The 27,965-nt window shown below is 41.2% G+C and overlaps 1 protein-coding gene across 1 annotated transcript in view; it reads left to right on the forward strand.

Moving 5' to 3' along the window:
- Window positions 1-27,879, forward strand: part of LOC108175429 (tolloid-like protein 1) — a 225,606-nt gene extending 197,727 nt beyond the window's left edge. Inside the window, exon 27 of the mRNA XM_070047159.1 lies at window positions 505-27,879. The gene's annotated coding sequence lies outside the window, so the exon portion shown is untranslated. The remainder of the gene's footprint in view (window positions 1-504) is intronic.
- The last annotated feature ends 86 nt before the right edge of the window (window positions 27,880-27,965 follow it).

Below are 27,965 nucleotides of genomic sequence, written 5' to 3' on the forward strand. Positions count from 1 at the left end.
CTTCTAAATTCCTGTGGGTAGGGGCTAGTGTTGTGCAGTGGGTCAAGCCACCACCCGTAATGCCAGCATCCCATACTTGTTTTCTTTCTGTAATCCAGTCGTTGAAAAACAAAACCACTCCCAATGCATGAGTCCTATAAAAGCAGTTTCACTTTATTTGAACACTCTAGGGAGACAATCAGAGGAGTATGTACTGTACCTAAAGAGAAAAACTGTCAAATTTTAAATCGAATGGTGGAATAAATTCCATGGCAAAAGTGAAGCAAACAGCTGACCCGCGGCCCCACCGCACTGGAGCCTGGCCTCGCTGTCTACTTGGTACAGACAGCAGGAGCTCCGGAGAAGCCTGGAGCCACATCCCGTGTGCAAGCCTGTGTGGGCTTGGTCTTTGTTTTCTGATTGGTTGGTGCCTGAAGGGAATCCAAGCAGAATTGACGCATGCTGTCGAATACCGAGTTTATAAAAAGGGTGCTCAGTGTTGCTGTTTCCCTTTTCTCTTCTTAGCATCCAGCGTCGTGGAGTTCTTTGTTGGAACATGTGCTGAGCACTGGCGCCAAGCCTTCGAACAAGGAGGTGAGCAGCCAAGAGCAACACCTGCAGGAAGGGCCGGGCTGCTGGTGTCGGAGGAGTGGCAGTAGGTTCAACAGGACCCTCAGGTTTGTCCCTCCTCGCCTGGTGAGTCTTCTTGAAATGTTTGTGCGTATCATATGCCGGCCCTGGCCACAGGCAGGGGACACTCGGGCCTTCAGGAGCCAGGGGAAAGGAAGGATAAATTGTGTATTATATTGTATGTTATAAATTGAATGCTGTATATTCAATTTGTATTATATATTATAAATTTCATGTCACATGTTCTAAATAGGCTTTACATTGTATATCGTAAAATGTGTATGTGCTCGGAGGTATCACATACGGTTCCAGAAGGAATGGGCCTACCTGGCTGAATTGTCATGCCAGGATGGGTGAACCAGCAGGTGAGTCATCTTCTGTCGGGTGGGCACTTACGATGCCCAGCGACTGCGTTAATTTCCAGGTTTCTTGTGTTATTTTCTGGATTTATAGTTCTGCTTGGTGGATAGGAGCTGAGAAAACGGATCTAGTCATCCAGAAAGGAAGTTCCTGCTCACAGGCTTTGACTCCTGTTTTTCCTAATTTGCTAAGCTAGTTTATCTCAGTTTACATGGAAGGTTCTGCAACACAGCAGTGATAGCATTGACTGGGAAACCCCCCAAAATGGTTGTATATCGATGTCATTGCCCCACTGAATTCTAATTCTGCCTCTGTGATATCCAGTGTTGCCCTAATTTTATGAAAAAGTTCTTTAGCAAGATATTGTTAGATTGTCTTAACGAATGCGGCTATATGGGGAGACATACGATGTAAACTTCACATATCCCAGTCATATTATTACATTAGCTAGGACTGTGGGGACTCTGTTTATCATCAGAGGCAAGTAGATCAGAGGATGGCACCGAAAGTTTGAGAAGGAAGCATTATTCCCTAAGTATATTTGTTGCAGGTATAAAACTATAAGGTTCTGAATAACTCAATACTGGTTCTTTTTATTTCTAAGTTAGATTTTGAAATATTGAAATCACTTGGATTATGATATTTTTCGGTCGGAGAGGAGAGGGGTATTGTTTCTGCACAGTATCCACAATGGTTGCCATGCCATTGGTTGTGAAACTTTGGTTGACGAAATGAAATCCCTGTTAGTCCGTGTGTTTAAACAACACAGAATTTCAGAATCCCTAGGTATTGTGTTTTGTGGTTTGGTTCTTATAGTATGTGGAGAATCGAGTCTTCCTTCCTGCTGGTTAGCATTCACTAGTGTTGACATCCAAGGATCATTCCTTGATTTTCATTTTAGGAGATGCTGAGCAGGGACTAATCGGTAACAACCCCTTGAGGCGAGTCATCATGGATGTTCCAGTTTCCTCATTATCCACTCTTGGTGTTCCTCTTAGTCCTGATTATTCAAATCCAGATGTTGAAATGACCCCATGTTCAGTCTAAGTGTTTGTTCTCACTGGTCTTCTCATCCTAGACAGCCTCATCTCTGTACCGTGTTTCAGGAGGGTCTTGGCTTTTTCTCCCATCATTAGCTAGACCTGTTTATGTTGCCCACGGTTTTCTCATTTTGGCTATTTTCAAACTTGATTCCTTGATTCCATAATTCTTTTCCCTCACACACAACAAACCAGGAAAAATCTGTTCTCTTGTTTTCTCATGCTCCAAGTCCACACATGTTCTCTGATAACGTTCACCAGGCATCTCAAAGGCTGGCTGGTCCCCACACCCTTCTGGAAGCCACATGAATATGTGATTCTTTGGCTTTTCGCTTTTGTGTCTCAATTCCGTCACCTTTTCCACACCTCTGCTCCTGTGACCACCATAAAACTTTATCATCTCCCATAAGCCTAGCCTCTCCCTAGGCTAGCAACTACTAGTGTACTACTAACAGGAAGTTAAAATTTAGAAACTTTCTGGGGAAGTTCCAAAATTAAAGTGGTTTACGCCAAACGTCTTAAGATGCTTTCCCTGTGTTTGACTAGAATCGTATCTATGGGGGGGGAAACTAGATGGAGTGTTCACCTCACACAATGCCTTTGTTTTGTTTGTGAGTTATGTACACCTCAGTAATTATGAATGGGAAAACTAAAACTGACTTGCAGTTCAATGTTGCAAATATTTGGGAGTTCTGTAGTGAGAGAACAGGCATGGAGTCCAGGAAATCCTTCAATGAATTGGTATATCTGTGGTTTTCAGAGTGCTACTTTAAAGACATTTAAATTATGTTAACATTTTCTTGCAGTGTCACTGGTCGCCTACTGATGAAGCAGGCCCTGCATTTTCCATTCCATAGTTTAATTGGGCTAATTCACAACCTGCCTATAATAGTAGCTATGTTAAATGCACATAGGAATGTGCACACATTGGTGGGAGAATAGCACATAGTAATTTAGGATTCTCGTTTCACTTTTCACTTTCCTGGTTTCCTTCAGATACATTTCCTTTCATGTTGTATTTCTGAGTTTTCAGTTTGAGGGAGGTGGGGTGGGGCGACAATGCATTATGTTACTTGGATATTGTCTTAAATATTCTCTTGATGGAATTCCCGAATCTTTATTTTCAAGATATGAATCTCCTGAAATTTAGTTTAGTCAAGTTGTGAATGTTCTTTTTAAGGATTTATGTATTTGAAAGTCAGACTTCCACAGAGATAGAAGGAGAGGCAGAGAGAGAGAGAGGTCTTCCACCTGCTGGTTCACTCCCCAGTTGGCTGCAAGGGCCGGAACTGTGCCAGTGTGAAGCCAGGAGCCAGGAACCTCTTCTGGGTCTCCCACGTGGGTTCAGGGGCCCAAGGACTTGGGCCGTCTTTCACTGCTTTCCCAGGCCATAGCAGAGAGCTGGATTGGAAGTGGAGCAGCCGGGACTTGAACTGGTGCCCGTGTAGGATGCCAGCACTGCATTTGGTGGCCTCACCCGCTATGCCACAGTGCCAGCCCCAATCATGAATGTTTTAGCATCATTTCTGTCCCATGAAGCCTACCAAAACCCCACAATATTAACCTAAGTTCCTTAACTTTTATGATGCATTTTAAGTATAGGAACCTATTTTTGAATGCTTTATTTTTTCCAGCCTTTTCACAGTGTAACTGAGAAACAAAAATTCTATCTATTCAAGGCACGTTCTCTGTGTTTCGATGTGAGTCTGATCTGCATATTGCATTTTCACACAGACCGTTCGACTCTCCTGATACTTACAGTACACTATGAAAGGATTAGTACAATGAGGCCACTTAACAAATTTATCACTTTTACCGTGTTTTGTAACTTTTTCAAATTTTATTTCTTTATGTATTTTCCCAGACAACTTTTATTTAAGGTATACATACTTTATGCATTCAATAATTGCAGCTTTAGCAGCTGTATTTATTGGTAGCAGTAATTCTTCTACCGTACCTGCCCTCTCATTGACACTCCTATGCTTTTTTTTTTTTTTTGACAGGCAGAGTGGACAGTGACAGAGAGAGAGAGAGAGAGAGAGAGAGAGGCCTTCCTTTTGCCGTTGGTTCACCCTCCAATGGCCGCCGCGGCTGGCGTGCTGGGCTGATCCAATGGCAGGAGCCAGGTACTTCTCCTGGTCTCCCGTGGGGTACAGGGCCCAAGCACTTGGGCCATCCTCCACTGCACTCCCTGGCCACAGCAGAGAGCTGGACTGGAAGAGGGGCAACCGGGACTAGAACCGGTGCCCATATGGGATGCCGGGCGTCGCAGGTGGAGGATTAACCTAGTGAGCCACGGTGCCGACCCCTGTACATTTCTTTTGAAAGGCAGGAAACAGAGAAAAGGGGAGAGAGGAATAAAGAGAGTAAGGCAGAGACAGACAGGGTGAGCGAGAGGATGAGGGATATCTCATCTCATGCATTATTTCCCTCCTCAGATGTCCTCAGTGGCAGGGCTCTGCCCCAGGTCTCCCACTTTGGCACTGGGGCCCATGTCCTTGGGTCATCTTCTAGTGCTTTCCCAGGCACGTTAGCGGGGAGGGGAATGGTAAGTGGAGCACTTGGGACCTGGTCTGGTGCTTACACGCGATGCTGGCAGTGCCGGTGGAGGCTCAGGCTTTTTTTTACACCCCAGCTCCAGCCCCATCACCATATGTTTGTATCGTTTGACTGCCCTCTCTTCAGTTTCATGCTCCCAGTTCATCACAGACACCATCCTGCTCTCTGACTGTGTTAGTTGGACTTTGTATATTCCACATGGAAGTGTGATCGTGTCGTAGTGCTTATTTCTGTGTGTCTTGTTTCCCTCATGGTCATGTCCTATAGTTCCATACTTTTAGATCCATCTGTGACAAGTAGTAATATTTCCTTTCTTTTTAAGGTTTGGCGAGGATGCCACTGTGTGTGTATCCCATTTTTCCTTATGGGTCCATCAGCAAACATTTGGATTATTTCCATATCGTGGAATTGTGAATGATGCTGAAGTGATGTGGGGGTGCAGACAGTGCATTGAGATGGTGATTTTCTTTTGGATTCATGGTCAATAAAGGTTGTTCCTTTTTAAATTGTATTTGAGGAACTTCCATATTGTTTTTCATAATGGACGGTACAGTGTACCTTCCCTCCAATAATGTGTGTTCGTTTTCTCTACGTTGTGCCCAATACTTGTTATCTCTTAGCTTTTTAACAGTAGCCATTTAACAGATAGGAGATAATAACCATTGTCAACTTGGTTTGCATTTTGCTGATGTTAGCAATGTTCAGAACTTTTTCACATACCCACTGGGTACATTGTATGTCTTTGCTGGAAAACATTGATTCAGTCCTTTGTCCCTTTTTAATTGTATTCTTTGCTTCTTAGTGGTGCCCATTCCTTGTATTACTCCCTTGATCGCACATCTGGTTTGCTAACATTCTCTCCTATTCATTGGTTTGCCTTTTCATTTCATTGATCCTTGCTTTACTAGTTTGTTGTAGTTTCATTTCCTTATATTTGCTTTTGCTCTGTGTGCTTAATTGTTAACACATGAGCAACCACTCTTGAGGCTAATGTCAAGGATTTTTCTATTTTATAAGTTGTAAGGGTTCAGATCTTCTGTGTGGACTCTCAGTTCATTTTGAGTTGATTTTAATATGTGGTGTGACAGTGCCATGCCACAGTTTCAGTTTTGGACATGTGGATAGCTAGGTTGCTTCTGCCTCAGATGTGGGCCCTTACGTCCAGTGACTGCATGTTTGGCAGCCCTGGTGGGCCAGGGTTCCCAGTGTCTTCCGTTGGATCCGTTTAACCAGATGCTGTGGCTGGAGTTGAGCAGGAGCTTGGCAGAAGCTGGCAGAAGCCAGGTTGGCCCTTACTGCTGGCTCGTGGTCCGAGTCCCGTGCCGCCGTCCTAGCTTCAGTGCTCTGATGTTCTGTTCTATCTGTGGTACTAGGTCCCCAGGTGACACTGGGCCTCATTGCACACTGGGGTTGTTAAGTGTACACTCAGCAGACCCGGGTACCCATATCTCAGGCAGAACCAAACTGAGTATCCACATACAGATATCTGAAGCTGTATTATGATGTGGCCCTTATGCCAGAGAAGACAGTGGGCTGGTTGAAGTTAGGGAGGTTGTGGGAGGCACACATGGGGGCATGTGTGGTGATTGGGGAGTAGGAGACCATGCAGTGATGGGGTCAAGACAGGGGACTGTGGCCTCCTTCTCTGGAAGCCAGGGCTATATGAGGCTATGTCAGAGTTTTTTGAAGGATGGATGTTTGGCCTAGTGGGAAAGACAATGCTCAGGATACCAGTGGCAGCAGTGATGGTTTAAGTAGTGGGATTCTTGCTACCACATTGGAGACCATCTCCCAGCTCAGCCTGGGTCAGATCAGCCCTTGTGGGCATTTGGGTAATGAACTGCTAGACGGGTGGGTATCTTTCTCTCTTTGTCTCTCCCCCTCTCCCCTTTATTGTTTCTCTGTGTTTTGCTTTTGAAACCAGTTGCGATATTAAAACGAGGTGGAAAAAAGGGTTTACGGATGATGCTGTATCCTAGTGGCAGTAGATCATTGAGTCATTTCCTAAAGTCACACAGTGGGCTGTGTGTAGCTCACAGTAATCTCTGTTAGATCTTTTATTAGCAAACCAAGTACACGAGCTCAAGGCTCTAAGCGTAAAATAATGTCCAAAGAGAAATGTAGATTTGATCAGTACAAATTTTATATAAGTATTGAAATGTCACACTAGCCCATACATATGTACAACTCTTGTGGATAAAATGTAAGTAAAAATACCAACATGTTACTTGGTGTATAAGGTTAAGGGGTTTTAAATGATTAATGTCACAACTAATATTATGGTATTTGAAAAAGGTTAATCAATACAAAAACATAGCCTGTAAATGACTGAATGGTTCTTTCTTGACGTGCTCAGTCAAAAGGCTATTATGCTGCATTTTAAGTTGGTGATGAATATTTATTTTAGATTGTTTCCTTTAATTAAGAAAATGGTAGTATGTTTTCACGTGTATGTGAAATTGAATAGCATCAGAGCAATACAATGAATACGAGATAAGCTTTTTTTCATAATTGAGATTTTATTGGATTTTGAGAATCCCTACAGAGACATTGCAGTTTGTATACTATTCTTAACAAACCAAAAATTTAGAAAGTAAGGGCTTGTCATTCTCTTTAAATCTTTTATTATTTTTGAAATAGTGTATATTTTTTTTAACTTGCCTCCTAAGAGCTTTATATTTCACTCATAAAGAGTTCAGCTAGTAAGGAAGAATATAGGCAAGGGCCATAAAAATTATCAAACAAACGAAGTCCCATCTTTAGGATCAGTTGTATACTCGAATTGATCACTTTAACTAGTAAGATGGCATTAAGTGTCAAAGGGATCACATAAATAAGACCAAGTGTCTGCTAATAGTAATAGAATTAAAAAGGAGAGAATGATCCAACATGGGAAGCAGGCCACACAGCAGACTCATAGAATGACAAATACCCTGAACAGCACTCTAGCTCAGAGTCAGCCGTTAAGGCATTCGGATCTGGCTAAAAAGCCCATGAGAGCATTCCAGGCATGGAAAGCTGAGACACTGTGGCAAAAAGTCACCCACATGAAAGATCTCTGGGAGTAAGATCCCAGGAGAAAGGAAGGGCTGTCAGAGCGGTCAGTACCTATCTCTGAAGGAAGGAGAGAACTTCCACTTTGATTATGGCCTTGTCTAAATCATGTTGGAGTTTGTGGACTCAAGAGGCTTCCATAGCCTTGGCAGCTCATGACCAAGAGCCTAGAGTGCTCACTGATGTCAAATATAAGAGTGTCAGTTGTTACATCAACAACAGGTGTCGCTGTGCACGTGCTCCCCATGTAGGACCTGTGTCCTTAAGGTGTTGTACTATGAGAATTAACGGTAAAACTAGTCCTCAAACAGTACTTTCAACTTTGTGTGTCTGTGTGGGTGCAGTCTGTTGAAATCTTTACTTTGTATAGAGTTGATCTTCTGTATGTAAAGATAATTAAAAATGAATCTCAATGAAGAATGGGATGGAAGAGGGAGTAGGAGTTGGGATGGTTTGTGGGTGGGAGGGAGGGTATGGGGGGAAGAATGACTATAATCCAAAAGGTGTGCTTACGAGATTTATATTTATTAAATCAGAGGTTTGTATAAAAATGTCAGCTACGCTCATACACAGTAAATTTTAAAACGATCATGAATTATTAAAATTATAGTAGCATATCATTCTTTTCTCTCTCTCTCTCTCTCTCTTTTTTTTTTTTTTTTTTGACAGGCAGAGTGGATAGAGAGAGAGGAGAGAGAAAGGTCTTTCTTTTTGCTGTTGGTTCACCCTCCAGTGGCCGCCACGGCCGTCGCGCTGTGGCCGGTGCATCACGCTGATCCTGATCCGAAGCCAGGAGCCAGGTGCTTCTCCTGGTCTCCCATGCGGGTGCAGGGCCCAAGCACCCGGGCCATCCTCCACTGCACTCCTGGGCCATAGCAGAGAGCTGGCCTGGAAGAGGGGCAACCGGGACAGAATCCGGCGCCCGGACCGGGACTAGAACCCACGGTGTGCTGGCGCCTCAGGTGGAGGATTAGCCTATTGAGCCACGGCACCGGCCAGCATATCATTCTTAAGAATTTGTTTGACAAAGATATAAAAGAAAGTGTGACAAAACTGTATTTGCAGCAATACTGATACACACAGGCATTATTTTCTTTTTTGTATTTTTTGTTGTTTTCTCATTTTTTAAAAGAAAATTTTAGCTCCCATATATAAAGGAGAACATCTAATATTTGTCTTACTGTGTCTGGATAATTTCACTGAGCGTGAAGTCCTTCAGTTGCAACGATTTTGATAGAAATAACAGCGTTTTAATTTTTTTATGGTTCTGTAATATTCAGTTCTACATATATGCATCCAGTTTTGCCAGCACCATTTACTGAATAGATTGTACTTTTTTCCAATGTATAGTCTGGGCACTTTCATGAAAAATCAGTTGGCTCTCCCTGTGTGGATTAATTAATTAATTAATTAATTTTCCATGATCATGCTGCTTTGATTGCTATAGCTTTGTAGTAAGCTTTGAAGTCTGGTATTCTGACATGTCCAAGTTGATTTTTTTATTTTGCTAAGGATCATTTTGGCTGTTATTGATATTTTGTGATTTCTTATGGAATTTAGGATTATTTTCTCATTCTGTAAAAAAAATGTCATTGGTGTTTGATAGGAATTTCATTTAACTTGTAGGTTGCTTTATAGGTATTTTAATTATACTAATTCTTGCAATCCATGAGCAAGTTCTATTTTTTTCCATTTTGGGAGTCCTTGATGATTTATTTCTTCAATGTTTTAGAATTTTCATTGTAGATATCTTTTTACTTATTTGGGTACATTTATTCCTAAATGTTTTATTTTTGTCCCTATTATGTATGGGATTAATGTTTAAATTTCATTTTTGGCAAGTTGGTTATTAGAATATAAAGAAGCTACTGTATTTTGTATGTTGATTATGTAACCTGTGACTTTACTGAATTGGTTTTTCATCTTGAAGCATTTTTTGGTGGAGTGTTTAGATTTTTCCATGCACAACATCATGTATTCTACAATGTTGTTGAATTCAGTTATTGTTAATAGTTGTGTTGAGGAATATTTCATGTTATGAATATAAGAGCATGTCATAGAGGCTTAAAAGTTTACCTGTGGAAAATTTCTCTGTTGTTTCCCATGGGGGAACTGGCAGACTTGTGGACTGACATTGCTGATGAAGTGCATGGGTTCACCCATTGGTTTATCACTGCTTTCTGTGCCCCCCCCCGACTCCCAGTGAGACAGTGAGGCTTCTTACAAGGTTGTGTGCTGAGTGTTGCTGTCCGCAGCATATAAGTAACATGATCTCATGGGATCATTTCAGACATTTGTACTTGCACCTGGGTGATGCAGAGTCTTGTGTGCTGTGAGATGGTGAGTCTGGCTGCACCAGATGACTGCCGGCTGCCCCTCACATGCTGCCAGGCACCACCCAGGACATGTAAGAAAGTAGTTGCCTCCTCTGCAACTGTCTCAGATGGTGAAGTGCCGTATCTCAGACACCAAGGAAGTCCACATAGAGGTACACACCTTGCTGTGGATGGAGACACAAAGCCTGCTCAAAGACTGGACAGGGACGCATTGAGAAGGGCAACCTTGCCGTGTTCCTGACAGGAAGTAGTCTATAAATCACCGGGCAACAGAGTTGGCAGCTGGCAGCTCTCACGGAACTACATCAAGATCCTGTCCGACTTGTCTGGAAAGCACAAACAGATGGCGTCATGTTTGCACAGAGGGTGACCATAAACTGTCCCTTTTTCTACTGCAGTGGGTGTCCAGAGCATGTTAAACACCACACTACAGAAGGAGCCTCTATATTTCCGTGTATGGCGTACAATTAAGAAAAAAAGAGAGCTACTGAGGCTGTTAGGCATTCTTCAGCGACTATGTGCAGCCCCCACTCCTGAATGGCAAAGCTGCCCGTAGGACAGTCCCATACAAGGTACCTTGGACCCAGTGGAATTATTCATTCACTTACTTAAGCGTTATTCATTGTTTCATTGAAAGACAAGAAGACAAATTTCCCATTGGCTGGATCACTCCACTTGAGTGGCAAGGGCCCAAATATCTGAGCCATCCTCTGTTGTTTCCCAGGGTATGCATAAGCAGGAACCTGGATTTGAATGCACGACCAGGTGTTGATCCTCTGTAATTACTCTGTAATGGGATGCTGGCACCAAAGATGATGTCTTTAATTGCCATGCCAAATACAATGTATTGATGCGTTTATATTCTAATTTATTAGAATGGCAGTGTGAGATAGAGAAAAATGTTTCCATCTGTTGGCCTCAACCCTGGAGCCTGCAAACATTATGGAAGGGCTAGGCCAAAGTCGGAAGCCAAGAGCTCCATCCACTTCTCTCACGGGGGTGGAGGAGACCTAAGTATCTGACCCAATGCCTGCTACCCATCAGAGTGTACATTAGCAGGAAACTGGACTGCAAGAAGATTGTACGGAAATCCAGGCACTCTGATATGGGGCGTTGATAACCCAAATGGCATCTTAACAACTCTATCTCAGTTCCTTGGCTATTGTTATATTGTAATGATTTTTTATTTGGAAAAAAAAAAAAAAACATTACGGAGGGAGAGATCGGGATATTGTCCAATCCACTACCTCGCTCTCCAAATGGCTGCATCAGCTACAGATTAGCCAAGGTGAAGCCAGGAGCAGGAACTCCATCTTCTTCTCCTACATGGGTTGCAGAGGCCTGAGATCTTCAGACAGGATCCACTGTCTTTCCTTGCACCTTAGGAGGAAGCTGGAGTGGAAGCACAGCAGCCGGGGCATGACCCAGCACTACAATATGAAATGGAAGCTTTGTTAGCTGACGCCCTACCTGCAGTTCCACAACGTCAGCATTCCCGTCGTTATTTGTAAGAGCGGTCCCACCACAGGACCAAGCAAAATTTCTGGCCCTGTTGGCGTCCACTTCAGAAGTTCATCAAGCTATGCAAACGCTACGCACCCTGGGAAATAGCAAGGTGGACACGTAGAGTGTTCACAGCCAGAGTTTCCTTCAACATCTCCCTGCAGTCCAGTGCTATGTAATCGAATGTGGTGCTCTCTGACTTGCTCTGATCCATTGTGCAGATGATGGGACCTATTCTGAGCATCAACAACAAAGTCAGTGGCTTTGCAGGCTGCACTGCTGCCTACTGGCTCACTTCAGGCAAGTCTCATGAGTTTCTCCAGACCCTCTGGACACCACGGATGCCTTCTAGACAGAAGACCACCAGAGATTCAACAATGGTAGGCTTCTTCTGCACACGAAGGTAAGCTGTCATCACCAGGCAACTTTATGGATGGCAACCACCGTGTAGTAGGGTCACATTATAGAGCCTTGTGGATCATTGGGCACTAACTCCTACGGCATTGTGATCTTTCCCAGTAGAGTGCATCTGCCCAGCAATATTCATTGACAGACTATGGAGAGGACATGCCCTTGGGTCGACTGCCATGGCCATCATTAAGACAGGACCCAGCCTCTTCCCATGAGTCCTTGTGTTGCTTCTGCCCACTGCTCAGCTGTCATTTCTGTTCCTTGGTATGGACAGCCTAACACTTCTGTTCTTCACCTAGATCAAGCCCAAGTCTTTTGTACTGATGTGGCATGCTTGCCTAGAGCCTGGACATTTACCACACACCTCCCTATATTGTCAGCACCCTAAAATAGCCACTCAGGCAAGACAAGTGGGGAATTGGCATAGCTGTCCCTGACGTAGTAGAAGTATTGTCTGAAATACGCTGAGTCATCTATTAACCCACTCATCAAGCACCTTCTCAAAGCTGGAGGATAGGATTGGAGGCATCCTGCAGATTACCACGACCTCAAGAAGGTCATGCCTCGCTTTGAATTCACCTTACTTGACATTACCAGGCTGCCCCTGAGAATTTTGCCATTATTGGTGTGGCAAGCATTTTATTGTGTCCGGTGGAGATTTGGGGCCATTTACTTTTTAACTTGAAGGCCAACACTGCACCTTTCTGAGACTTCTGTGGGCTGCCTCTGGTCCCCCAGGGCTCGTGGTCTGTGTTAACAGGCTCTGGCTGGCCTTCAGTTGTCATCTAGCATCCACCTGTGACACTATGTTGAGGACGTTGTTTCAACTGATAATCAAGAGGAGGAGGACAAATGGGCCTCAAACATCAGCATCTGACGCCTTGTGCCAGTCAGTGCGGACCTTAGTCCCATAGGAGGTGAGAGCTTGCAACCTCAAATTTTTGGTGTACGTTTTGAAAAAGGAATTCAGAAAAATTCCTCAGGAAATCCCCATATAACTCCTTCTCCTCAGTGACTCGGTTTCAACCAAGGAAGCCCAGCACATTTTCACTTTGTGATAACACCAACATCCTCACCTCTAGTGAACCCTAAGACCCACCTATCTCACCAGTCACCCACAAGCATGCACCTTGGCGGATAGTTTGTGGTTCTGAGGCTCACATGGGTAAAGGACTTGAACTTAGCTGTGAGCTTTTAGTGACACTATTGTTTGACTCACAGAGAGTTTGGACTACCTCACTCAGCATCATGAGCTGTGTCCTGGCCTCCAGCCACTGGGAATCTCTAGTTAGATGGAAGTGGGCAGAACGTGTGATCATCCTACTGGTCCTTGAGCAGCCCACCCTCACTCAAGGCCATCTTGAAATTCACATGTCCACCAATTCTTGGGACATCACCAATTGCTAGTGGCCTTTGTGTGGCCTCAAACTGGATAGTCCATACCCTTACATTGGAGTACCCCCTTTGGTGGGACACTGTTGATATCTGTGCTATGGGCCTAACCTCACTGACCAACTCTCAGCTATTTTGATTGCCAAAATTCTACTGCCTTTTAATGTAGCAAAACCGCACTATGTATTATCTGCATCCTTGCTTTCATAGTGGAGTCTCCCTGGCTTATATTATTTGGGACATCATAGGCCTGTCGACTTGGATTTCAGCTTGTAGCTTTCCTATTGTATCCAAGTCAGTTGTGGAAGTCCCCAAGGAATGCCTGCTGTGTAGACAAAACTGTCATTCCTCTTTGTTGCACGGTTGCACTTGGAGTGGTGATTATTCACATGCTACCTGGCAAGTGGATTTTATTGACCTGCTGTAGCAAATGGCACGTGCTTCCTGTTATGTAAGCCAACACCAGACTTCTCCTTGCTGCTTTCTTCATGGCTGAAAATGTCATCAGAGTCTAAGTACGTCATCCCTGGTGCATTACACATGGGACCAAAAGTATCTGAAATACTTAGTTCCTGTCCATTTGGTGTATACACAGCGATGGAGTTTCTAGTTCACGTGAAGGTTATGTTTTTTTTTTTTTTTAATTTTGAAGTTAACAATAATTGTACCTACTTAAGGGCTGCTGTATGATGTTTTGGTACATGTCTGTAATGTGTCCTGATTAAAAATGGGGTGATCAGTATTTCCCTTTGTTTCTCAGTACTTATGATTGAAGTCTTGGGATTTCTTCTGTATGTTCATACAACACATACTCCGTTATTGTGAGCTATCCTCTCCATTATTCTGTGTAACATTAGGAAGTTATTTCTTTGATCTTACTCTGACTTGGTACCCATCATCCAAACTCCTTGCATTTTCCCTCCAACCTCTTACATCCTTTATTAATTATTATATATTCAGATTGGTGTATTTTAAAGATTTATTTATTTTTATTTGAAAGGCAGAGCTGCAGAGAGAGGGAGAGACAGAGAGATGTTTTCCTTCTGCTCCTTCACTACCCAAATGGCTGCAACAGCTGCAGCAGAGCAAATTCAAAGCCAGGAGCCAGGAGCTTTTTGTGGGTCTCCCAAAGTGGATGTAGGGGCCCAAGCACTAGGGCCACCTTCCATTGCTTTCTCAACCCATAACCAGAGAGCTGGTTCAGAAGAGGAGCAGCAGGGGTAAGAACCGGTGCCCACATGGGATTCTGGCACCACAGGCAGAGCCTTAACCTACCGTGCCACAGCACTGGCCCCCGATATTTTTTAGCTTGTGTTTGTGAGGGAGTGGGTACAGTTTTTGTCTTTCTGTGTCTGGATTGTTTTCACTTACTTCCAGTTCCATACTTCTTGCTTCAAGTGACAGGACTTCATTCTTTTCAAATGGCTGGATAGTATTCCATTTTGCATATATACAACAAACTCCTGACCACTTCGTCTGATGAACTCTCCGCTCATTTTGTTTGCCAAGATACTATTCCCTTTTAGTGAGACAGAAATGCAGTCTACTTTATCTGCATCCTTGCCCTCCTAGTGGGGACTGTGGTATGAGAATGAGTTTCTGCTCCCGAGCATATCTGATTTGGGGACATCTTATGCCTGTCAATTTGGAGTTCTGATTGTGGTTTTCCTATTCCATCCAACCCAGTTGGAAAAGTCCCCCAGGAATGTCTGCTTTGCAGACAAAACTTAAATCATTCCTTTTTCTCCCACGGTGGCATTTGGAGAAGTGGTTACTCTCACATGCCGTTTGGCAGGTGGGTTTTATTGGTCTGCTGTTTCAAGAGGCAAGTGATTATCGTTGTTGATGGGCACACCAGATGCTCCTTGCTTTTTCCTTCATGGCTGAAAATGTGCTTCAAACATGGGACTGTAGATGTATGAACTGCTCCCTGGTGCTTCAGACACGGAGCTATAGATACACAGAACTACTTACACTTAGTTCCTTTCTGTGGGACATGTACCCAGTGGTGGTGTTGCTGGTGCACGGTATGGTTCTGTTTTCTGAAAATTTTGACATTAGCAATAATTTCACATACCTAGGGTCTACAGGATGATGTCTCGGTGCATGTCTGCACTGTGTCCTGTTGAAAAATGGGATAATCAGCATTTCCCTTTCTTTGTCACTATTTTATGACAGAAGGCCTGGAATTTCTTCTGTGTGTTCATGTAACATATACTAGGTTATTGTGAGCTAGTCTCCTCACTGTGCTGTGTAACGATAGGAACTTATTCCATTGATCCGACTCTGATATTGTGCCCCTCGTCGAAACTCCCTTCATCCGCCGCAGTGCCTGCCATCCTTTATTCATCATTATGCAGTCAGGTTCTTAGCTTGCGTATGTGAAGCCGTGCACGTGTTATTTGTCTTTCTGTGTCTGGCCTTTTTCACTTAACATGATATCCTCCAGTTGCATACATTTTGCTGCAAAGGACAGGATTTCATTTTTAAATGGCTGAATAGTATTCCATTTGGTAGATACACAACAAATTCTTGATCTCTTTATCAGATGATGGATTCGTTGGTTGATTCCATAATTTGGCCGTTGTTAACAGTGCTGCAGTAATCATGGTGGAGCAGGTGTCTCTTAGATCCAGTGATTTCATGTCTTTTGGATGTATACAGAGTATTGAGATTGTCGAGTCATATGGCAGTGCTATTCTTAGTTTTTAAGAGATCTCCACGGTGTTTTCCTCAGTGCTTGTACTCATTTGGATTCCCACACTCAGTATAGGAGAGTTCTCCTTTCTCCATATCCTTGCTAGAATTTTTTACTTTTTCTTTTTGATAGGCATTCTAGCGTTATGAGGTGATATCTTTTTGGGGTTTTGATTTGCATTTCTTCTTTAAAAAAAAAAAAAAGATTTACTTGAGAGGCAGAGTTACAGACAGAGAGGTAGGCACACAAAGGTCTTCCATACACTGGTTCAGTCCCCAGATGGCCACATTGGTGAGAGCTGAGCCCATCCAAAACCAGGAGCCAGGAGCTTCTTCCCAGGTGGTTGCAGGGACCCAAGCACTTTGGCCATCTTCCACTGCTTTCCAAGGCCATATGCAGAGAGCTGGATCAGAAGAACAGCCAGGACATGAACCAGTGCCCACATGGAACGCCAGCCCTGTGGGCGTAGGCTTAGCCTAGAATGCTGCAGTGTGGGCCCCTATTTTCATTTCTCTGATGGCTCGTAATAGTTTTTTTCATATATTTGTTGGTCATTTCCTTTTTTTTTTTCTTTTGAGAATTGTCTTTTTAGGCCCCTTGTGCCCATTTCTTAACTGTATTGGATGCTTGATTTTGAATTGTTGAGTTCCTGATATTCTGGCTATTAATCCTTTGTTGGATAAGTAAGTAGTTTGCAAGTATTTTATCCCTTTCCATTGGTGGTTTATTCACTCTGTTACTGTTTTCTTTGCTGTACAGAAGCTTCAGAGTTTGATCTAGTTTTACTTTTGCTACCTGAACTTCTGGGGTTTTAAACAAAAAGTCATTGCCTCTGCCTCTTTTAAGAGGTGTCTCCCTATGTTGTATTCTAGCAATTTCGTATTTTCGGGTCTTTGATCCATCTGAGTTGATTTTTATATGTTGTGAAAGACAGGCATTTAATTTCATTCTTCTATATATGTCTATCTAGTATTGTCAGCACCACTTATTGAAAAGACTTCGGGATTTTCATCAAAAAATCAGGTAGCTGTTATGTATGTTTGTATTTATATATTTTTTTCTCTTTTCATTGATCTTTGTATCTATTTTCATGCCAGTTTCATCCTATTTTAGTTGCTATAACTTTGTGAAATCAAGTATTGTTACGCCCCCAGGTGTGTATAGGATCACTTTGACTTCTCTGGGCCTTCTCTGGTTCCATATGAATGTTAGAAGCTTTTTTTCTGACGGTTTAAAGAATGTCATTGGTATTTGGATAGGACTTGCATTGAATCTGTAGATTTCCTAGGGAATATGAAGATTTAAATGTTAATTCTTCTAATTCATGAACAGGGGATGTCTTCACATTTTCATGTGTCTGACGATTTATTTCAGCAGTGCTTTATAATTTTATTGTGATCTTTCACTTATTTGGTTGTATTTATTACTAAATATTTAATTTTTGTAGCTATTATAAATTTAGGTTTCTTTTTTCCTGTTTCCTATTTTTTATTTAAAATATACAAATTTCATATACTTCATATATAGAGGTTCAGGAAGATGGTGATACTTTCCATTCAACTCTCCATCCCACCTCCACCCTCCTTCCTTTTCCCTCTCCTCTTCCCATGCTTACTTTTTACAAAGATCTTAAACTAACCTTTTCAGAGGATCATTATTGGTGTGTAAGAATGCAACTTTTTTTTTTAACATTGATTTGGTATCCTGTGACTTATTGGTTTATCACTTCCAACATATTTTGACTGCGGTGTTTTAAGTTTTTCCGTCTAAAATCAGGTCTTCTGAAAAAACAGGTATTTTGATTTCCTCCTTCCCAATTTTCATCCTTTATTTCTTTACTTTACCTGAGTACTCTGGTGAGTACTTGAGATACTGTATTGACTAAGAATGGTCTATGTGGAGTTCTTATCTTGCTCCAAAACTCTGGTGAAATATTTTCAGCTTTTTCCCATTCAGTATGATACTGGCTATTGTTTATCATTTAGCTTTGATAATTTTGAGCTATATTTCTCCTGTACCTTGTTAGTAGAATTTTTTTTTATCATTAAGGGATTTTGACGGGAGCATTCCCTGAATCTTTTGAGATGTTCATTTATTTTTTGTTGTTCGTTCTGCTGATGTGATTTCATTGATTATTTTTTATAGATGTTGAACCACACTTGCATTCCTGTGATAAAACATACTTCGTCACATTACATGTTATGTGTTTGTATATATGCATATATCATACATATGTGTATATATGTATATATCATACATATGTGTATATATATATATATATCATACGTGTGTGTGTGTGTGTGTATATGGTATCTTTTTGATGCATTGTTGCATTCATCACGTTTGCAAAGACTCACAGCCTAGAAAGTGGTTGAAATAAGAAAGCTTGAAATCACTACCCATGCTTTTTCAATCCCAGAAAATCCAAAACATTTTCCCTAGGCCACAGAGTGACAGACTATACTAAAGAAAATATTCAAAACCTAATTCCAGGGACTGGCACCGTGGTGTAGTAGGCTAAACCTCCACGTGCAGCACTGACATCCCATATGGGTACCAGTGCATGTCCTTCCTACTCCTATTCCAATCGAGCTCTCTGCTATGGCCTGGGAAAGCAGTAGAAGATGGCCCAAGTGCTTGAGCCCCTGCACCCATGTGGGAGACCCGGAGGAAGCTCCTGGATCCTGGATTCAATTCGGCCCACCTTTGGCAGTTGTGGCCATTTGGGGAGGGAAGCAGTGGATTTAAAACCTTTCTCTCTGTCTTTCCCACTCTTTGTCTATAACTCTCTCAATTAACTACATAAATCTCCCCCCCACCAAAAAAAAAAAAAAAACTGCTTCCAATGACAGTAAACTTTTCTGTATAGATAGAACAATGTGAAATTCCTTCTGTATGGATAAGAATAAGTTGCATGGTCTAGTTTTGTATTCATTCAATAAATGTTTGTTCATATATTTCAAACTGAACCATTAAAAATTCATAAATTGGGAATTTAAGTCAAATGAATACAGTCTCATATAAATTTCAGCCTGTCAATGGACTTCCTTGGATGCTGGAGACTGCCCCTCTGCACCTGGATTCTGGAATCCTTCGGGCGGGCACCCGTCCTTCTCTTCTCTGACTTCTCTTTCTATTTACACTCCCCAGATCATTGAGATGATAAATAGCATAGGACTCAGGGGAGATTCTCTATCTCTCTGAATTTCAGATGTCTCATCTGTAGAATTATTTTTAAGTTTTTTTTTTTTTTAAGGTGGAAGTAATTTAAAGTATAATACCATGATGTACACACTAGGTGCTCCAGAAATTAAAAAAAGTATGTTTACCTCAGGAAAATAAAATTAGGTTTAACTAGGAAACTGAAGGTCAAAGAAGGAAAACAAATCATCACTGAACAACAGAACAGCCATTGTAGTTTTTTTGTTTATAAGCTGGGTCCCCTTTTTGTTTTTGAAATCCTTCTTGTGATTCAGCTGACCTTTCCTTTTTTTATTTTAAGGGTTTTATTTTATTTTCAGTTAGTCTTAACAGATTCAATATAGTTCATAGATACAGTTCTTGGGAATAATAGAGGAAGGAGGAGAATGGGTGGGAGAGTGGATGGGAAGAAGGGTAGGGTGGGAGGTATCACTATGTTCCTAAATTTGTATGTGTGAAATACATGAATTTTGTTTACTTTAAATGAAATCTAATGAAAATGTTAAGTGAACAAATGTCATGTATTTAATATATATGCAGACTTAGGAGCATAGTAATGTTTCTTCCTGGTCTCCCACATGGTGGGCATAGGGGCCAAAAAACCTGGGCCATTCCCTTCTGCTTTCCAAGGCACATTAGGAAGGAGCTGGATCAGAAGTGGAACAACTGCTACTCGAACCAGCACTCATATGGGGTGCCAGTGCTGCAAGTGGCAGCTTAACTCCCTACACCACAAAGCCAGGCCCAGTTCCCCTTTCATAGCAGCTGTCACAGTTAGAATTTTACATTTTTAGTGGGGTGATTGCATGAATAACCATCTCCGGTGCTCTTCTCTAGCATCAGGGTGTTCATAATGCACCCGTCATCCAGTATTTTGTGTGGTATGAACACTGTGAGTTTTTTAAGAAAGATTTTGTTTAATGAATACAAATTTCATAGGTACATCTTTAGGAATATAGCAGTTCTTGCCCCCATACCCACCCTCCCACCCCCCAGTCTCATCCCACCTCCTGCTACCTCGCCCATGCCATTCTTCATTAATGCTAACTTTTACTTATCTTTATATACAGAAGCCCAACTCTATATTAAGTAAAGATTTCAACAGTTTACCCTAATGCACACACACGAAGTATAAAGTACTGTTTGAAGACAAGTTTTACAGTTAATTCTCATAGTACAACTCATTAAGGACAGAGGTCCTACATGGGAGTAAGTGCACAGTGACTCCTGTAATGTTGATTTAACAGTTGACACTCGTATTGATGACATCAGTAATCACCCGAGGCTCTTGACATGAGCTGCCAAGGCTATGGAGGCATTTTGAGTCCACAAACTCTGGCAGTATTTAGACAAGGCCATAAGCAAAGTGGAAGTTCTCTCCTCCCTTCAAAGAAAAGCTCATCCTTCTTTGATGGCCTCTTCTTTACCCTGGAACCTCATTCACAGACATCCTTCATGGTGATCATTTTTTTTTTGCTACAGTATCTTGGTTTTCCATGCCTGAAATGCTCTCATGGGCCTTTCAGTCAGATCCAAATGCCTTAAGGGCTGATTCTGAGGTCAGAGTGCTGTTTAGGGCATTTGTCATTATGTGAGTCTGCTGTGTGGACTACTTTCCATGTTGGATCATTCTCTCCTTTTTAATTCTCTCTATTGTCATTAGCAGACACTTGGTCTTGTTTATGTGATTCCTTTGACACTTCATCCTATCTATATGATCAGTTACACACCTAATATGATCACTTTGATTAGTAAGGTGGCATTAGTACCACCCAGCTTCATGTGATTTGGAGTCCCATGGCAAGTTTTTAGCTTTACCCTCAGGGGTAAGTCCATGGGAACTTTTTGCTGAACTGTACATCTCTTCTCTTTCTTATTCCATTTCTTATTTTTTTTTAACTGGGATCTATTTTCAAATGGATTTAAACATCTATGATTAATTCTATGTTAAGTAAAGAGCTCAACCAGTGGCATTAAGTAGAAAAAGAGCATAGTGAAAACAATAAAAGCATAAACTGTTTCTCGACAGTCAAGACAAGGGCTGTTCAAGTCATTGCTTCTCTTAGTGTCAATTTCACTTCTAGAGGTTTCCTTTTAGGTGTCCTGTAAGTTGTCACAGATCAGGGAGAAAGTGATATTTGTCCCTTTGGGACTGGCTTATTTCACTAAGTATGGTGTTCTCAAGATTCCTCCATTTTGTTTCAAATGATGGGATTTTTTTTTTTTACCGCAATGTAGTATTCCATAGAGTACATATCCCTTAATTTCTCTATGCAGTTTTCCATTGATTGGCATTTAGGTTAATTCCATGTCTTAGCTATTGTGAATTGAGCTGCAATAAACATGGAGGTACAGATAGCTCTTTTGTGTGATGATTTCATTTCTCTTTGGTAACTTACAAGGAGTGGGATGGCTGGGTCATATGGTAGGAATATATTCAGACTTCTGAGGTTTCTCCAAAGTGTCTTCTATAGTGGTTTTCACCAGTTTGCATTCCCACCAACAGTGGATTAGGGTACCTTTTCCCCTACATCCTCACCAGCATTTCTTGTATGCTGATTTCTGTATGTGAGCCATTCTAACCGGGGTGAGGCAAAACCTCATTGTGGTTTTGATTTGCAGTTCCCTGATGGTTAGTGATCCTAAACATTTTTTCATGTGTCTGTTAGCCATTTGGATTTCCTCTTTTGCAAAATGTTTGTTTAAGTCCTTGGCCCATCTCTTAACTGGGTTGTTTTTTGTTGTTACGGAGTTTCTTGATCTCTTTGTAGATTCTGGTTATTAATCCTTCTTAAGTCATATAGTTTGCAGATAATTTCTCCCATTCCTTTGGTTGCCTCTACACTTTCCTGACTGTTTCTTTCGCCATACAGAAAGTTCTCAATTTGAAGTAATCTCATGTTTAATTTTGGCTTTGACTGCATGCACCTCTGGGGTATTTTCCAAGTACTCTTTGCTTGTGCCAATGTCTTGCAGGGTTTTTCCACTGTTCTCTAATAATTTGATGGTGTTGGGTCATAGATTTACATCTCCAATCCATGTTGAGTGGATTTTTGAGTAGGGGGATAAGGTAGGGGCCTTGCTTCATACTTCTGTGTATGGAAGTCGAGTTTTTCCAGCACCATTTCAGGAAGAGACTGTCCTTGCTCCTGGGATTGGTTTTTTGGCTCCTTCATCAAATATAAATTGGTTGTAGATGTGTAGATTGATTTCTGGTGTGTCTAGTCTGTGTGTTTCATTGTTCTATCCATCTGTTTTTGTACCAGTACCAGACTATTTTGATTATAACTGCCTTGGAGTATGTCTGGAAAACTGGTATCGTGCTGCCTCTGGCTTTATTTTTGTTGTATAAGCTGACTTGAGCTATTCGAGGTCTCCTGTGTCTTCATATGCATTTCAGCATCATTTTTCTAGATCTGAGAAGATTGTCTTTGGTGTTTTGATCAGTATTGCATTGAATTTTTAAATTGATTTCAGAAGAATGGACATTTTGATGATATTGCCTCTACCAAACCATGAACATGGAAGGTTTTTCCATTTTTTGGCATCTTCTCCTATTTCTTTCTGTAATGTTTTGTTATTCTCATTGGAGAGATCTGTGACATCCTTGCTTATATTTATTCCAAAGTATTTGACTTTTTGTAGCTATTATGAATGGGTTCGATCTTAGAAGTTCTTTCTCAGCTGGCATTGTTTGTGTATACAAAGGCTGTTGGTTTTTGTGTGTTGAATTTATATCCTGCTACTTTACCAAACTCTCCTATAAGTTCCAGTAGAGTCTTGGTGGCATTTTTTTGAATCCCCTACGTATAGAATCATGTCATCTGTAGCTAGGAAATTTTGATTTCCTCTTTTCTAATTGGTATCCGTTTGATTTCTTTTTCTTGCCGTAAGGCTCTGGCTGAAACTTCCAGGACTATATTGAGTAGCAGTGGTGAGAGTGGCCATCCCTGTCTGGTACTGTATCTCAGTGGGAATGCTTCCAAGTTTTGCCCAATTTGCTTAGAGTTTTCGTCATGAATGGCTGTTGTATTTTATGAGATGCTTTCTCTGCATCTACTGAGATAGTCATACGGTTTTTGTCAGCATTTTTCTAATGTGATGTATCACATGGATTGATTTGTGAATGTTAAGCCATCCCTGCATACCAGGGATAAATCCCAGTTGGTCTGGGTGAGTGATCTTTCTGATGTTGGATTCAATTGGCTAGAAGTTGTTGAGGATTTTTGCATGTATGTTTTTCAGGGAAATTGGCCTGTAATTCTCTTTCTCTGTTGCATCTTTTTCAGGTTTAGGAATTAAGGTGGTGCTGGTTTTGTAGAATGAATTTGGGAGGATTCCCTCTCAACTGTTTTGAATAGCTTCAGAAGAATTGCAGTGAATTCTTCTTTAAATGTCTGGTAGAATTCAGCAGTGCAGCCATCCAGTCCTGGGTTTTTCTTTGTGGGGAGGGCCTTTATTAATGATTCAACTTCTGTCTTGGTTACGAGTCTGTTTAAGTTTCCTATGTCTTCATGCCTCAATTTAGGTAGCTTATATGTGTCTAGGAATTTCTTCTACATTTCCCAGTTTGTTGGTATACAGCTCTTTGTAGTCATTTCTGAGGATTTTGTTTATTTCTGTGGTGTGTGTTGTCCATTTCCTTTTTCATCTCTAATTTTATTGAATTGGGTCTTTTTTTTTGGTTAGTTGGGCAATGGTGTGTCAGTTTTGTTTATTTATTTTTTTTTAAAGAAATTAGCTCTTCGTTTTGCTGATCTTTTATATTTTTTAATTCAATTTTGTTGATTTCTCCTCTAATTTTTTTCTTGTTTCCTACTAGTTTTGGGTTTGGTTTACTGTTGTTTTTTCCAGATCCTTGAGATGCACGTAGCTCATTTATTTGGTGCTTTTCCAGTTTTGTGATTTCGGCAGCTATTGCTATAAACTTTGTTTTTAACACTGCTTTGCTATATCCCATAAGTTTTGATATGTTATGTTGTCTTCCTTTGTTTCCAGAAATTTTTTGATTTCTCTGTTGACTTGTTGTTTGACCCACTGTTCATTCAGGAGCATGTTGTTCAGTCTCCATGTTTGTATATGCTCTAGAGATTCCTGAATTGCTGATTTCCAGCTTCATTCCATTGTGGTCTTAGAAGACGCATGGTATGATTTTGATTTTTTTGGAATTTGCTAAAACTTCCTTTATGGCCTCATATGTGGTCAGTCCTAGAGAAAGTTTCATGCACTGCTGATAAGAATGTGTATTCTGCGACTGTAGGGCGAAAAGTTTTCTAGATCTCTGTTAGGTCCATTTGGTGTATAGCGTCGATTAAATCTGCTCTTCTCCTGTTGATGTTCTTTCTGGTTGATCTGTCCATTGCTTAAAGTGGAGTAGTGAAGTTCCCCATTACTATTGCACTGGAGTCTAAGTCTCCCTTTAAATCCTTTAACATTTCTTTTAAATAGCCAGTTGCCCTGTGATTAGGTGCATATATATTTATAGTAGTTACATGTTCCTGTTGAATTGATCCCCTAATCATTACATAGTGCCCCCCCTTAAAGATTTATTTATTTGATAAAAGATCTGTCTGCACTTCAGTGTTTATTGCAGCTCAATTCACAATAGCTAAAACATGGAATCATCCTAAATGCCCATCAACAGTAGACTGGCTAAAGAAATATGGAATATGTACTCTATAGAATACTATACAGCAGTAAAAAATGAAATTTGGTCATTTGAAACAGAATGGAGGAATCTGGAAAACACCATACATAGTGAAATAAGCCAGTCCCAAAGGGACAAATATCATATGCTCTCCCTGATCAGTGACAACTAACTTAGCATCTAAAAGGAAATCTGTAGAAGTGAAATGGACACTATGAGAAACAATGACTCGATCAGTGCTTGTCCTGACTGTCAAGGAAAAACTTACTATTTTATTCCCTTTAGTATTTTTTTTTCTACTTAATACTATTGGTTGAACTCTTTCATTTACACACAAATATTCTTAGGTGTTTAAATTTAACTGAAAAGTGATCCCTGTTAAATAGAAGAGTGGGAATAAGAGAGGGAAGAGATGTATAGTTTGGCACATGTTCTCTCGGACTTACCCCAATGGTAGAGCTAGAAATGTTCCATGGGATTCCAAATCAGTGCCATCAAGGTGGCATGTACCAATGCCATCTTACTAGCCAAAGTGATCAGTTGCAGTTCATAATTGATCAAAAAGATAGGATTAAATGTCAAAGGGACCACATAAACAAGACTAGTGTCATAAATAAGAGTGTCAATTGTTATATCAACAACAGGAGTCACTGTACACTTGCTCCCCATGTAGGATCTCTGTCCCTAATATGTTGTACTATGCAAATTAATGGTAAAACTAATCTTCAAACAGTACTATATACATTGTGTATCTGTGTAGGTGCAAACTGTTGAAATCTTAGTATATACCAAGTTGACCTTCTGTACATAAAAATAATTGAAAATGAATCTTGATGAAGAATGGGATAGGAGAGGGAGTGGGAGATGGGAGGAAGGTTATGGGGGGGAAAGCCGCTATAATCCAAAAGTTGTACTTTTAGAATTTATATTTAAAAATAAAAGTTTTTAAAAAAGAAAAAAAGAAGATTGATTTATTTGAAAGAGTTACATAGAGAGAGGCAGAGGCAGAGAGAGAGAGAGAGAGAGATCGGGAGAGAGAGAGAGAGAGCGGTCAGTCAGTCTTCATCTGCTGGTTCACTCCCCAATTGGCTACAATGACTGGAGCTGTGCTGATGGACTTGGGCCACCTTTCTCCTGCTTTCCCAGGCCATAGCAGAGAGCTGGATTGGAAGTGGAGCAGCGAGCTTTCAAACCGGTGTCCATATGGGATGCTGGCGCTTCAGACCAGGGTGTTAACCCACTGTGCCACAGCACCAAGCCTATCCTTTGTCTCTTTCAACAGTTTTTGTGTTAAAGTCTATTTTGTCTAATATTAGGATGGCTACACTAACTCCTTTTGGATTCTGTTGGCATGGCATATCTTTTTCCACCCTTACACTTTCAGTCTGCATGCATCTTTCTTGATGAGATGTGAATCTTGTAGGCAGCAAATAGATGTTTTTTTAAATCCATTCAGCCAGTCTGTGCCTTTTAATGGGGGAGTTGAGGCCATTTATATATTCAAGGTGACTATTGATATGTAATCACTTTTTCCTGCCGTTTTTCCAAAAATATTCCCATTTTTTTAGTTTGAATTTTCTTTGAGCTTTCACTGATTGATTTTCTTCCTTCACCTTCTTTCATAGTGATGACAGTATTTCTGTGTGCGACTCATCCTTAAGCATTTTTTGTTGGGCTGGACAGGTGGCAACAGATTGTTTTAATTTCTCTTTGTTAGGGAAGGTCTTTATTTCATTTTCATTCATAAATGAGATCTTTGCAGGGTATAATATTCTGGGATGACAGTTTTTTTTCTCTTAAGACTTGGACTATGTCTCACCATTCTCTCCTAGCTTGTAGGGTTTCTGATGAGATGTCTGCTGTGAGTCTAACTGGAGATTCTCTGAAAGTAATCTGGCATTTCTCTCATGCATGTTTTAGAATCTTCTCTTTAGGTTTTACTGTGGTGACTTTGATTACAGTGTGTTGTGGTGAGGGTATTTTTTGGCCTTGTCTATTAGATTTCCTGTGTGTTCCCTGTACTTGGATGTCTTTTTATCTCTCCAGACTAGGGAGGTTTCTGTTAATATTTCCCTAAAAAGGCTTTCTAATCCTTTCTCTCTCTCCATGTCTTCAGGAACTCCTAGAACCCAAATTGTGTGTGTGTGTGTGTGTGTGTGTGTGTGTGTGTGTGTTTATAGTATCCTGTATATTCCCAACCGTGTTTTTTAGGTTTCTAATTTCCTCTTCTTGTCTTTGGTTTGACTGTATTCTTTCCTGTGCTTTGTCTTCTAAGTCTTATAGTCTTTCTTCTGCTTCACCAATTCTATTGTTAAGGCTCTCAGTTGCATTTTTGTATTTGTTCTGTTGAATTCTTCATTTCGTTTGGATTTCTCCTTCTGATCTCAATTTCATGGGAGAAATTTCCTTTCATATGCTGTATGGATTTCAGTAGTTTGTGCGTTTGCTTCTGATTATTTCTGTGTAATCTTATGATCAATTTTTTGAGCTCCGTTTCTTGCATTTCTTCCATCTCATCATCTTCACAATCTAGCATGGAAGCATTGTGTTCTTTTGGGGACTTCATGTTGTCTTCCTCCTTCTTGTTTCTTGAATTGCTGCATTTGTTGTTTGGCATTTGTGGAGATACTCATTGTTCTTTTTTTTTTTTCCTTTTTTGCTCTGGTGTGTTTTATATTTGTACTGTGACTGTGTAGATAAGTGGAATGTCTGCTTTTGAATCTCTATAGAGGCTTGTAGTGGATGTGGCCGGAGAGCTCTGTTCAGTTCTCCAGGGTTGAGGGCATGCCTATGTTGACACACCCAGGTTGGGCATGATAAATCTCGCTCTCTCTTTTTTATCAGAAGGGAAAGTTTTTCTGCTCAGCTGAGCTCCTCTCCTTAATGGAGTCCAGTACCTCAGCGCTAGCCCCAGTGGCTATAATATTCATCCACTCTGTCCCAAGGAGCACACAAAGGATCTGTGCAGTCCTCAGTGTAAGTTCAGATTCTCCAGCGATGTCTCTCTCCAGGTAACCAGGAAGCCCTGAGCATGTGGAGTCTCCCAGTGTGAGTGCCCAGAGTCCCAGCCATGCTCCCTCCCACACTCCCTCAGTTTTTTTCACAGTCCCAGTAGAGAAGCCTCACATAGTCACAGGCTCCTATCCCCCTGTTAG

This window comes from Oryctolagus cuniculus, chromosome 8 (genome assembly GCF_964237555.1).
Source record: "Oryctolagus cuniculus chromosome 8, mOryCun1.1, whole genome shotgun sequence".
Lineage (NCBI taxonomy): Eukaryota > Metazoa > Chordata > Mammalia > Lagomorpha > Leporidae > Oryctolagus > Oryctolagus cuniculus.